Below are 11343 nucleotides of genomic sequence, written 5' to 3'. Positions count from 1 at the left end.
GATGGATGGATGGATGGATGGATGATGGATGGATGGATGGATGGATGGATGATGGATGGATGGATGGATGGATGGATGATGGATGGATGGATGGATGGATGGATGGATGGATGATGGATGGATGGATGGATGGATGGATGGATGGATGATGGGTGGATGGACAGATGGATGGATGGATGATGGATGGATGGATGGATGGATGGATGGATGGATGATGGATGGATGGATGGATGGATGGATGGATGGATGGATGGATGGATGGATGGATGGATGGAAAGAGGGAGAGATTGATGGAAGGAAGGAAGGATGGATAGATGGATAGTGGATGGATGCACGGAGGGATGAGGGGCAGAATGGCAGGAGCAAGGGACAGAAGGAGGGGTGGATGAAGGGAAGAGTGAAGGGTGGAAGGGAAAGAGGTGATGGTACCACAATAGATGGGTCCATGGATGGATGGACGAGGGGATCCATGGATCGACGGAAGAGGGGATCCATGGATGACTGGCTGGGTGAAGGGCAGGGTGCAGGCAGGGAGGCAGGAGCAGAGGGGTGGCTGGCTGGCTGGCTGGCTGGCTGATGGATGGATGGATGGATGGATGGATGGATGGATGGATGGATGGATGGATGGATGGATGGATGGATGGATGGATGATGGATGGATGGATGGAGGGAAGCACAGAGGGCTGGGCGGGCGGAGGAAGCGGCGGGCGGGGGCAGGTGCCGGGGCACGGCCGGGGCGGGGCGGGCGCGCACATGTACGGGGCGGAGCCGCCGCCAGCCCCGCCCGCCCCGGTGCCGCCGGTGCCGCCCGGCGCGGAGCGGAGCCCGGCGAGAGCGCGGCGGGGCCGGCGAGGATGGGCACGGAGCCCCGGCGGCAGCCGCCCCGCAGGTGAGAGAGCCGGGGGGAGAACCGGGCCGGGGGGACCGTGCACGAACCGAGCCAGGGGTGTCCCTGTGACCGGGGCGGGGGGCTCCGTGCACCCCGTGTACGTGGAGGAAGGGCTCTCTTGCGTTCCCGGGTGTCCGTGGAAGCCGCGGGTTGGGGCTTGGTGCGCTGGGCACGAGCGTGCCCGGAGAGGGCAGTGCCGCTGGCTCGCTGTAAATGCGGGGACAGGAGCGGGACAGAAAGCGGCGGTGTGCGGGGCTCGTGTGTAACTGGGGGCACTTCTCAAACCCGCCAGCGGGGTGTCACTGCCAGGGCTGGCGTTTCTCTGGCACCTTGGAGGGTGCCCCTGCAGCCCGTGCCTGGCCAGGAGGAGCCGGTGTCGGCCCGGGTGGGGACGGCCCGGCTGCTGTGACTCATTTCGGGACTCTGTGTTTGTTTTCCTCCGCGTGGCCCCACGGAGCTGCCGCTCGGGGCCAGGTGTGGGGCCCTGCCCGCCCCAGGGGACCCCCGTGCCGCGGCGGGGTCCCCGGGAAATGCCGGGGGCTCTCCGCTCCCCTCCGGGGCTTTGGCAGGGCTGCAGGCGGTGACTCACCCGGGCACTGCACAGGAGCCCTCCCTGCAGGGACCCAAAGGTCACCGGCCGCTCCCTCAGCCGGGTCTGGGCTGCCCGGGGGGCTGAGGAGCAGCCCCGGGAAGGCGCTGCTTTGGCAGCAGGATGTGGTTTGGGATGTGAGCAGCTCAGCAGCGTCACCCTCCAGCACCGGGGGCTGGAGACGCGCCAGCCCCGGGCCGTGCCCGCGCTGCCTCTCAAGCAGCCCGCGCTGCTCGCTGTGCCTGCCCACAGCATCTCCCTCCCATCAGGTGCTGCTCCTGTGGCCTCCCAGTGCCACCCGGGCAGTGCCCGGCCCAGCTCCCTCAGAGCTGCTTGGGAGGTGTGAGCCCTGAGGGAGAAAAAGGCTCCGCTGATTCAAATCACTAACGAAAGCGGGAGAAAAGAGCTTTCAGCGCTTTGTTTTGATGTTTGTGACAAGCTGGCTGCTGTCCCCAGCACCGTGTGCTGTGCTCAGGGCTGGTTTCGGGCCGTGCTGCTCCCGGGGCAGCGAAACTGCTCAGGCAGCTGCGGGCTGGGGCTGCTCCTGCTGCTGCACAGCTGCGATTTGCTCTGTTCTCCCATTCAGGTCAGTTTTCTAAATCTCGGTCCGCTGCAAACTCCAGGGATTATGCAGGATGTCAAGGCTTTGATTTCCTGCTCTCAGAAAGGTTTCTTGGTTCGGTGCTTGGGTTTTTCTCTTGTTCAAAGCACACACACGGATGGAGTTGTGAAGTGTTTCTTAAACCTGGTTGCAGAGCGGTTTGGAGCTCTGGGCGCTGCTCAGATTAGAGCTCGAACATAGAAAGGTGAGAAGATAAAGAGGCAGAGCCTGGCTGTGGTGGTGGCAGTGGTTCTGTCCCTCAGTCACGGTGACTGTGCGAGGCTGGAGGGCTCAGGTGATGCTGACGGTGCTCTGCAGCTTTCCAGGTGTGCTGTGGCAGGGGCTGGGATGTGAGCTCAGTGCTCTGCCTTTCCCGGCCCTGTGTGGGCACCCCTGTCCTGCTCCCGCAGCTCCGCAGCCGCTCAGGGCAGAGGAAAGGGCAGGAGATATGCTGGAGGTGCCCCTTCAGAGGGAGAAAGTGCAGTTTGCTGTGCCTCGGCTGCGTGAGGGGCAGCCCCACACCTCGGGCTGTGGGATGGTGCCGCCCTCTTCTCCCTCCTCCAGGGAGATCAGGGCACCCAGCTGGGACAGAAACCAGCCAGGAGTGGCCCCGAGTGCCCTCTTGCTGAATGTGGAAATGAAGATGTGGGTTGAGCACTGAGAAAGAAGAACTGAGAGCAGTGGGAAGTGCTGGCACAGAGGAGCAGCGGCGGCTCCAGCGGGATGAGCTGCTCTGGCAGGGCGAGCTGCCCGTGCTGCAGCTCATCCCCGGGGCTGAGGGCTGCCAGCGTCACTGCTCTGCCTCTGCTGGGCACCAGGGACCGCCCGGCTCGGCGCGGGGACCCTGCCATGCTGCTGCTCACCCTGGAGCAGTTTCCACTTCTCTTTCTTGGGTGCCCGCTGAGCAGTGGGGCTGCCCAGTTTTGCATTTTTATTCTGCAAGGGGAGAACTGTGCCTGAGGGTGTCACTCAGGTGAGTGCCCCGTGTTCTTGTGAGCAGCGAGAGGCTCCTTTTGTGTCCGAGCTCTGCTCCCAGCAGCGGTTTGAGCTTCCAGGTGAGGGGATGGGGAGGGAGGATGAGGTTTATACGGAAACTGCCCCCCAGCTCCCTGGGCATCGCCCTGCTGCCCACACTGCAGCTCTGCGCTTTGCTGCTTTCGGGCTGGAAATGTCGCTGCCTGGAGGACATGGGAGCTGTGGGTGCAATCCAGGCCCTGCAGCTCTTTCCCTCCTCTCTCCTCTGCACCCCTTCCCTCCGAGGCTCAGGACTCCCCGTCCCTCATGTGCGGTGTGAGGACAGGTCCCACCCACCCAAAGCCACCACCGGCGGCTCCAGGTGACACCCGCACCCCAGGCAGGGCCGCGCCACCCGGGGCCGGGTCAGGGCCCTTTGGTGACGGGCTGTGACCCAAGGACATTCCCGGGGGTCCGCACAGCCCCTCCCGGTGCCGCAGCCCCGAGGGGGACAGGAGCCGCCCCCAGCGCTCCCGGCTGGCACCGAGCCTCGCCCGCGGCTCCCGAGCGCCTTTCCCAGCACGGAGACCGAACCCCACCGTTCCCGTCCTTCTGATCCCTCTCTGGCCGCCAATTAGCACGACGTGAGAACTTGTCTCGCTGCTGACGCGCCCGTGTGACTCCTCAGATGCTTTAATTGCGGTGTTTTCGGCGGCCGGGTGCAATGAAATGGTAATTGTTGTGATTGTGCGCCGGGCGGGAACTGAGAGATGCAGCTCTTTGGCGAAGCCTAATTAGGAAATAGGGACACTGTCGGGAATGGCTCTGCGATGTGATTTTCCTAATGAAAGCCGCTGAATAGGCAGCCTTGTGATGAAGAACAGCCTCGCGAGGGCACTGCCAATTGCTCTTCTCTAGTGTTAATTTTGTATTTCCTCCCCATTGTTTCTAATACCCTCTTGGAAAAGCTTGAAGATAAAATGCTTTATTTCCTTGCGCCTCGTATCCTGTTTGGCAAGCGGCGATTGGAGCATGTGCATCTGGAATACATGAGAGGCCAGGCGGGAGCTCCTTCAGACTTGTTCATCTCTGATTTCAAGCTCTGCCACTGGGGAAAAAAAAAAAAAAAAAAAAAAAAAAAGGAAAGAAAAAAGAAAAATAAAGTAGCTTCAGCTTATGGCTGCTGGGCTCCCGGCGGCTGGCACAGCGGGAAGGGCCAGCAGGGATGTGCGGCTGGATGGGAGCTGGGGCCGGGATGTGCGGCTGGATGGGAGCTGGGGCCGGGATGCCGCAGCACAGCGATGCTCCGGGAGCCTGGCAGGGTTTGGAGCCCGGAGCTGGGGCCCAGCAGCAGAAGCACAGCGGTGCTCCGGGAGCCTGGCAGGGTTTGCAGCCCGGAGCTGGGGCCGGGATGCCGCAGCACAGCGGTGCTCCGGGAGCCTGGCAGGGTTTGCAGCCCGCGGCTGGGCTGGTTTCACTTCAGCTGCGTTGAACCTGCAGCGCCTGAGAGCTCACCCAGACTCAGTCTCTGCATTGGTAAAGCCGAGCCTGGAGGCCGGACCTGCCCGGGCAGCTGTGGCTGAGCGCTCCCACCTGGGCTGCTCCTTCCCGGAACGGGGCTGGAGCCCTCGGGGTGCCCGGGGCTGCCTCCCCACCTGTGCCAGCTGGGGAAGGGCCGCAGGTGGCTCTGCCCGGCAGATGGGAGCCGCTGGCAGGGCGAGGAGGGGATAGGAGAGCGCTCCCTGGCTGCGTGAGGCAGTGATCGGTGACAACTCTCGGTGACAACTGTCAAGGACTGGGTGCCGCAGGGGCTCTCTCTGTATTTGTACCAGAGGTAGGGCTGGGCCTTGGCTCCCCCTCGAATGCTCTGTTTCATTGCTCAAAATCCCCGCAGTGCTTGGGCTGGGAGCAGCTTGGGTGCCCCCAAAACGCTGCAGGAGCTGTTTTTGGGGTGGCTGAAGCAGAATGAGCAGAGCTGGCAGGAGCGGCCCATGTGAGGGGTGCCAGCACAGAGGACACGGGCACGGTCCCTCTGCAGGTGCTCATTTTAGGGCAGGTTGAGGCAGAAGTGAGCAGAGCTGGCACAAACAGCCCATGTGAGGGGTGCCAGGACAGAGGGCACGGTCCCGGTCCCGTTGAAGGTGCTCATTTTAGGGCAGGTTGAAGCAGAAGTGAGCAGAGCTGGCAGGAGCAGCCCGTGTGAGGGTGCCAGGGGACAGAGGACACGGGCACGCTGTTTTTGGGGTGGGTTGAAGCAGAATGAGCAGAGCTGGCAGGAGCAGCCCATGTGAGGGTGCCAGGGGACAGAGGACACGGTCCCGGCCCGGTCACGCCGCTGGCAGCTGCTGTGTCTGAGCAGGAAGGGCTCGGCTCAGCCCGATCCTGTGACTGCCCCAGCGCTGCCCCAGGCTGGGAGCTCTCTGCAGGGTTTGTGTGGCCGCTCCGGGCGCTTTCCCTGCCGTGTTTGCCCGTTCCAGGCGGGGCTGTGCAGATGGGGCACGGCTGCTGCTGCTGCTGCACACTTTGGGAAAGGCGCCTTGCTCCGGGCCTGCAGAAGTGTTTTCATCCCTTCCACAAAGGCCTATTCTTTGTTGTCTCAAATTAGGATGAAACGCTTCCCCTTTCAGCTGCTTCCCCCGCGCTCTGTGTCTATTTAAACCCTCAGCCCAGAGGCTTCTCGGCAAACAAGCTCCCATCCTTTCAGGTGGCATTTCCCTTTTCTCATTGTTTCTGGCAGACTGTGCATGTGAAACCCCGCCAATGTTTCTTCATTCTCGGTGTCTTTGTGTTGATAGAGCTCCTAAATGGGTACACACGGCATGCAGCTGCCCGGGGGACTCACAGCATCTCTCAGGTGTGGGGGCTTTGTGGTGGGAAAGAGGGAATTCCAGGCCGGGAGAGATCCCTGCTGCACCTCCTCCAGCTGTGGGAGATCCCTGCTCATCCTCATCCAGCTGTGTGAGATCCCTGCTGTTCCTCATGCAGCTGGGGGGATCCTTCCTGCCTGAGGCCTCCCTGGATCAATTAGCTGGGTTGCAATCAAAGCCATCAAGGTCAGTGTTCCCCGAGAGCTGCTCATTAACTGGGAATTGTCCCCAGGCTGGTCTGGTCTCCATGCCAGGGGCTGTTCCCTTAGGGAATTCCAGGGTGTGGAGGAATGGCTGCAAACCCAAACTCCACTTTTATGGCCCAAAGCCTGGGAACTCCCTGCTCCTGAGCTGCCAGATCCCGGTGCTCATTTAGAAGTGATGGAGGATATCAAGGGTTAAAGAAGATTCCACCTGCCCCAGGTGAGGGTTAAACCCCATCCCACCTGCCCCAGGTGAACATTGAACACGGTTGGACCTGCTCCAGGTGAGCATTAAACATGGTCCCACCTGCTCCTGGTGAGAGTTTACCCCATCCCACCTGCTCCAGGTGAGAGCTAAACCCATCCCACCTGCTCCTGGTGAGCATTAAACATGGTCCTACCTGCTCCAGGTGAGAGTTAAACCCCATCCCACCTGCTCCAGGTGAGCATTAAACATGGTCCCACCTGCTCCAGGTGAGCATTAAACATGGTCCCACCTGCTCCAGGTGAGCATTAAACATGGTCCCACCTGCTCCTGGTGAGAGTTAACCCCATCCCACCTGCTCCAAGTGGGCTCCAAGCAGGGATCACCATGAGGGTGGTGCTTCAGGATTAAGGAGCAGCTTTTGGAGATGGGGTGTCCACAGTCAGTGCCAGCTCAGCTCAGCTCCAGGAGCAGGGCTGGGATGAAGGTGCCCTTTTTCTGCCCCTTTTGGAGAAAAGCCCCTGGGCCAGGAAGCTCCAGCCTGTCCTGGGAGGATCTGGGGCTGGAAGTTCCTGTGCTGAGCTCCCTGCTCCTGTGGTGGGTGCCTGGGGGATTTGGGAGCTTGCTCTGAGGTCAGGCCTGTGCCAGCCTGGCTGGAGGCTCTTCAAGGCTGGGCTGCTCTTGGTGTCACCTGTGGCAGTGGTGTCACCTCCAGATCAGTCCCTGAGCTGGGGAGAGGGGACAGAGAGTTATGGACGGGTTCTTTGTGTGGAGAAGGCAGCACCTCTTGCCTTGTGCTCTCCATGGATGTTTGGCTTGGAGCTGGGTCACTGTGGTGGGGCTGCCCCAATGTCCCCAGTGCCAGCACCTTCCCTTTGTGTGCTGTCCCCTGCAGCTCTGGGACACAGGAACGGCCTCCAGGGCTGAGCCTGCAGCCTCCCAGGGTGAACGTGGCTTTGGAAATGTCTCAGGCTCTGGGTTTGTTGCTCTCCCTCCCAAGGAGGGGTGGATGCTGCCCTGGCTGTGTGAGGGTGCTCAGGGGGTGAAGCCTGCTGGCTTTGGCCGCTGCTGGATGGGTGCCCGTGTCCTTGGGCTGTCCCCCCTTTGGAGATCTCCTTCCTGCCTTCCTTGCCCTTGCTGGCACAGGGGAGCTGTGGCTGTGCCCTCCCAGGTGGGGCTCACACCTGCCTGGCAGGTCTGTGACTTCAGCCCTGCCTGCCTCTGTCCTGAGAGTGATGGGCACAAAAACTCCCTGCCCAGATCTGTGACATCCAGCCCTCCTGGCCCAAGGGTGATGGGGACGACATCCCTGCCATCATCTGTAACTTCCAGCCCTGCCTGCCCCTGCCTGAGGGCAATGGGGACAGAAATGTCCCTGCCACCATGTGACATCCAGCCTCTCTTAGCCCTGGCACGAGGGCAATGGGCACAGAAACATCCCTGCCACCGTCTGTCCTCGCGGTGCTGGGAGCAATCCGCAGGGTTTGGGCAACCAAGCCAGCGACTGAAAAGGCTCCTGGGTTCCCAGCAGGGCCTCCACAATGGCAGGAAGCAGCTTCTAAAGCTTCCTTTGGATACACAGGGCCTTGGGGGAAAGATTTACTTGCTTGTTTATGCTGGAAGTTAATCTGTTTAGTGGGTTTGGCATTAGAGCTCACAAAAAGCCCTCAGGAATGGTCACGCTGCGTGTTTGGAGGTTTGTCTCTCGTTTACTTTGTGTCACAGCTGGAGGAGTTCAGCAGAGCCAGCGCCAATTGAAAGCTCACGTGTAAACTTGTTTTTCCAAAGAGCCAGGAGGATTTGGGATCAGCTCCTGCACAGGAGGGAGCTGCCAGGGGCAGGCAGTGGGGCAGGGATTGGGGTCCCCTCTGGGAGGGACCCCTGTGCCACCTGGGGGGGTCCCTGGCCCCGTCCAGGCTGGGAGATGTTTATTCTATAGGAAAACCCACCAGACCCAACCCTGTCCCTGGGATTGTCCCTACCCCATCCCGGCTGGGAGATGTTTATTCTATAGAAAAAACCCACCAGACCCAACCCTGCCCCGTCCTGTGACCCAGGGGGGCAGAGTGAGGAGCCACAGGACATTTGTGGGGACAGGAACCCTGGGAAGGGTTTGGAGAAGCAGGGCAGGCTCAGGGGGCACAGGATGGGACAGGAACCCTGGGAAGGGTTTGGAGAAGCAGGGCAGGCTCAGGGAGCACAGGATGGGACAGGAGCCCTGGGAAGGGTTTGGAGGGGCAGGGCAGGCTCAGGGGAATGCAGGATGGTGAGGAGCAGCTCTCCTGGTGTGGCAGCTCTGGTGTTTCCCTGTGCTCTGGAGGTGACAGTGCCACCCACGCGTGACCTGGCACAGTGAGAAGGGATTTTCCCAGGGATGGCCAGAGAAGGGCCCTGTGTGGGGCAGCTGCTGTGGGGATGTGGGACATGGGGCTGTGCTGGGACCCTCCTGATCCAGACCCTTCCTCGGGGCACTTGCAGGGGCTCATGGCAGGAGCTCAGTGCCTGCTCTGTGTGGCCATGGACCCCAGGTGTCCCACAGACTTTTGGGGGGTCCCCTGATGAGCCTGGACACACACAGGGTTTCACCAGCTCTGCCCCATGAGTGGGCACAGACCCCCCCCCAGTAGGAATTGCCCTTGTGCCTGTCCCTGGAGTGCTGGGAGGGGTCACTGGCCTCTGCTGAGTCCTTCAGCTCCTCCTCAGCACAAACAGCTCAGGCTGGTGCTGCTGTTGCACTTTGGGCAACATCTTTTTCCCTCTCTGAATGATGCACTTGCTGGATTTTCTGTCTTTCCCCCTGTGACACACAAGAACTCCTGTGCTGAGGTCCCACCTGCCCTGGAGAGGAGCCCTGGGGCTCCCATCCCACCCTGCTGGGGACCCCCAGCTCCTGTCAGGCTGTGCCCACTCCGGGCTGTCCCCAGGCTCGCTTCTGGGATCTCACCTGGAGCAGAGCTGCCGCTGATGTGGGGTGGAACTTCAGCCTCCCCTGAGCTGACAGTGACTGGTAGAGGCTAAAATTAACTCTTGCATCATGTGGCCAGGGGTTTTCAGAATTGCTGCCAGGAACAAGAGCATTTCCTCTCTGAAAACCGAGCTATAAAACTGGGCAGCTCTTACTCACATCAGATCTGTGTCATTTCTGTTGGCCTTGGGGTTTTTGAGGAGGAGAACAGAGCTGGCTGAGTTCTGCCAAACTCCCAGAGCCCAGTTTGGGGGCAGGGCTGGGGATGGGCTGGTGATGTCCTGGGTGGTCTCTCCATCCCCATCCAGGCTGGGGCTGGTGATGTCCTGGGTGGCCTCTCCATCCCCATCCAGGCTGGGGCTGGTGATGTCCTGGGTGGTCTCTCCATCCCCATCCAGGCTGGCTGTTGGAGGCAATGGCTCCTGTTCCTGGACAGACCCAGAGTCCCCACGGGGCTCCACGGCAGAGCACAGAGATGATGGGGTGCTCCAAAGTCACTGCATGGTTTATTGGTTTCCCTCTTTGTTGGACTCGTTTTTGGGGCTCAGGATGATAACCCTGGAGTTTCTGGTGCTGTAAGGAACAGGACACCAGCAGTGTCGGCTGGGCAGAAGTTCACAAGGATTTCAGCTGGAGAGGGTCCCTGCCAACCCAAACCATGAATAAACCCTCAGGGAGCACCTGGGCAGCCCCAGCCAGCTCTGGCCAGCCTCATTCAGCTGCATCCCTGTGGAGATCCAAATTCTGTGGGGCAGCAGTGGCAGTTCCCTTCTTTAGCTGGTGCTGAGTGAGGACTTTAATCCCCCAGCGGTTTCTCCCTCTGAGCAGCTGTGCTCTGGGGAGTTTTTGAGGGGAACTGGGTTTTCCTGCTGAATGCCCTCCTCTGCAAGCCCCGAGGACCTGGTCAGTCTGGGAAAATTGATTTTCCCCCTTGTTCAGGGGGATGGGAGCCCTTGCAGTGGCAGATCTTGTGTGCTGCTCCGCCAGTAACTCCTAACGAGGTGTGAATTCCGGGTGTTGTGTTCTGACCCTGTGGCTGCTGGGATGCTCTCCCTGCTAATTAATGTTCTGTAATTTCAGTCCCTCTGAAATCACATCGGGTGCCTCTCTGGGGATGAGCTACGGAAGGAACTTGTGAATAGTTCCAGAAGGAACTTGTAAAGAGTGAATGGGGCCTGAGCCACTTCTGGGTGTGCTGGAGAAACCTGCTAACGGGACCTGACCCCCTGGGGAAGGGATGCAAGAGACCTTTCCCTCCACACGGGGATGGAACTTCCATCGTGGCGGCAGAAATCCAGGTTTGGTGACGGCAGGGACAGGAGTGATGGCTGAGTCTGCTCAGAGTGGAGAGCAGGACAGGAGTGATGGCTGAAACTGCTCCAGAGTGGAGAGCAGGACAGGAGTGATGGCTGAGTCTGCTCAGAGTGGAGAGCAGGACAGGAGTGATGGCTGAAACTGCTCAGAGTGGAGAGCAGGGCAGGAGTGATGGCTGAAACTGCTCAGAGTGGAGAGCAGGACAGGAGTGATGGCTGAGTCCCCTCCAGAGTGGAGAGCAGGACAGGAGTGATGGCTGAGTCCCCTCCAGAGTGGAGAGCAGGACAGGAGTGATGGCTGAGTCCCCTCCAGAGTGGAGAGCAGGACAGGAGTGATGGCTGAGTCCCCTCCAGAGTGGAGAGCAGGACAGGAGCGATGGCTGAAACTGCTCAGAGTGGAGAGCAGGGCAGGAGTGATGGCTGAAACTGCTCAGAGTGGAGAGCAGGGCAGGAGTGATGGCTGAAACTGCTCAGAGTGGAGAGCAGGACAGGAGTGATGGCTGAGTCTGCTCAGAGTGGAGAGCAGGACAGGAGTGATGGCTGAAACTGCTCAGAGTGGAGAGCAGGACAGGAGTGATGGCTGAGTCTGCTCAGAGTGGAGAGCAGGGCAGGAGTGATGGCTGAAACTGCTCAGAGTGGAGAGCAGGGCAGGAGTGATGGCTGAAACTGCTCAGAGTGGAGAGCAGGACAGGAGTGATGGCTGAAACTGCTCAGAGTGGAGAGCAGGGCAGGAGTGATGGCTGAGTCTGCTCAGAGT

General features: G+C 60.4%; 1 protein-coding gene across 1 annotated transcript in view; it reads left to right on the top strand.

The window, feature by feature from the left end:
• Positions 1-829: 829 nt before the first annotated feature.
• PIK3R5 (phosphoinositide-3-kinase regulatory subunit 5) overlaps positions 830-11343 on the top strand; it is a 46432-nt gene continuing 35918 nt past the window's right edge. The window contains exon 1 of the mRNA XM_063175831.1: positions 830-889. The gene's annotated coding sequence lies outside the window, so the exon portion shown is untranslated. The remainder of the gene's footprint in view (positions 890-11343) is intronic.

The sequence above is a fragment of the Melospiza melodia genome, chromosome 24 (assembly GCF_035770615.1).
Source record: "Melospiza melodia melodia isolate bMelMel2 chromosome 24, bMelMel2.pri, whole genome shotgun sequence".
Classification (NCBI taxonomy): domain Eukaryota; kingdom Metazoa; phylum Chordata; class Aves; order Passeriformes; family Passerellidae; genus Melospiza; species Melospiza melodia.
Note: the sequence above shows the minus strand (reverse complement) of the source record. Positions and strands in the feature narration are given on the sequence as shown.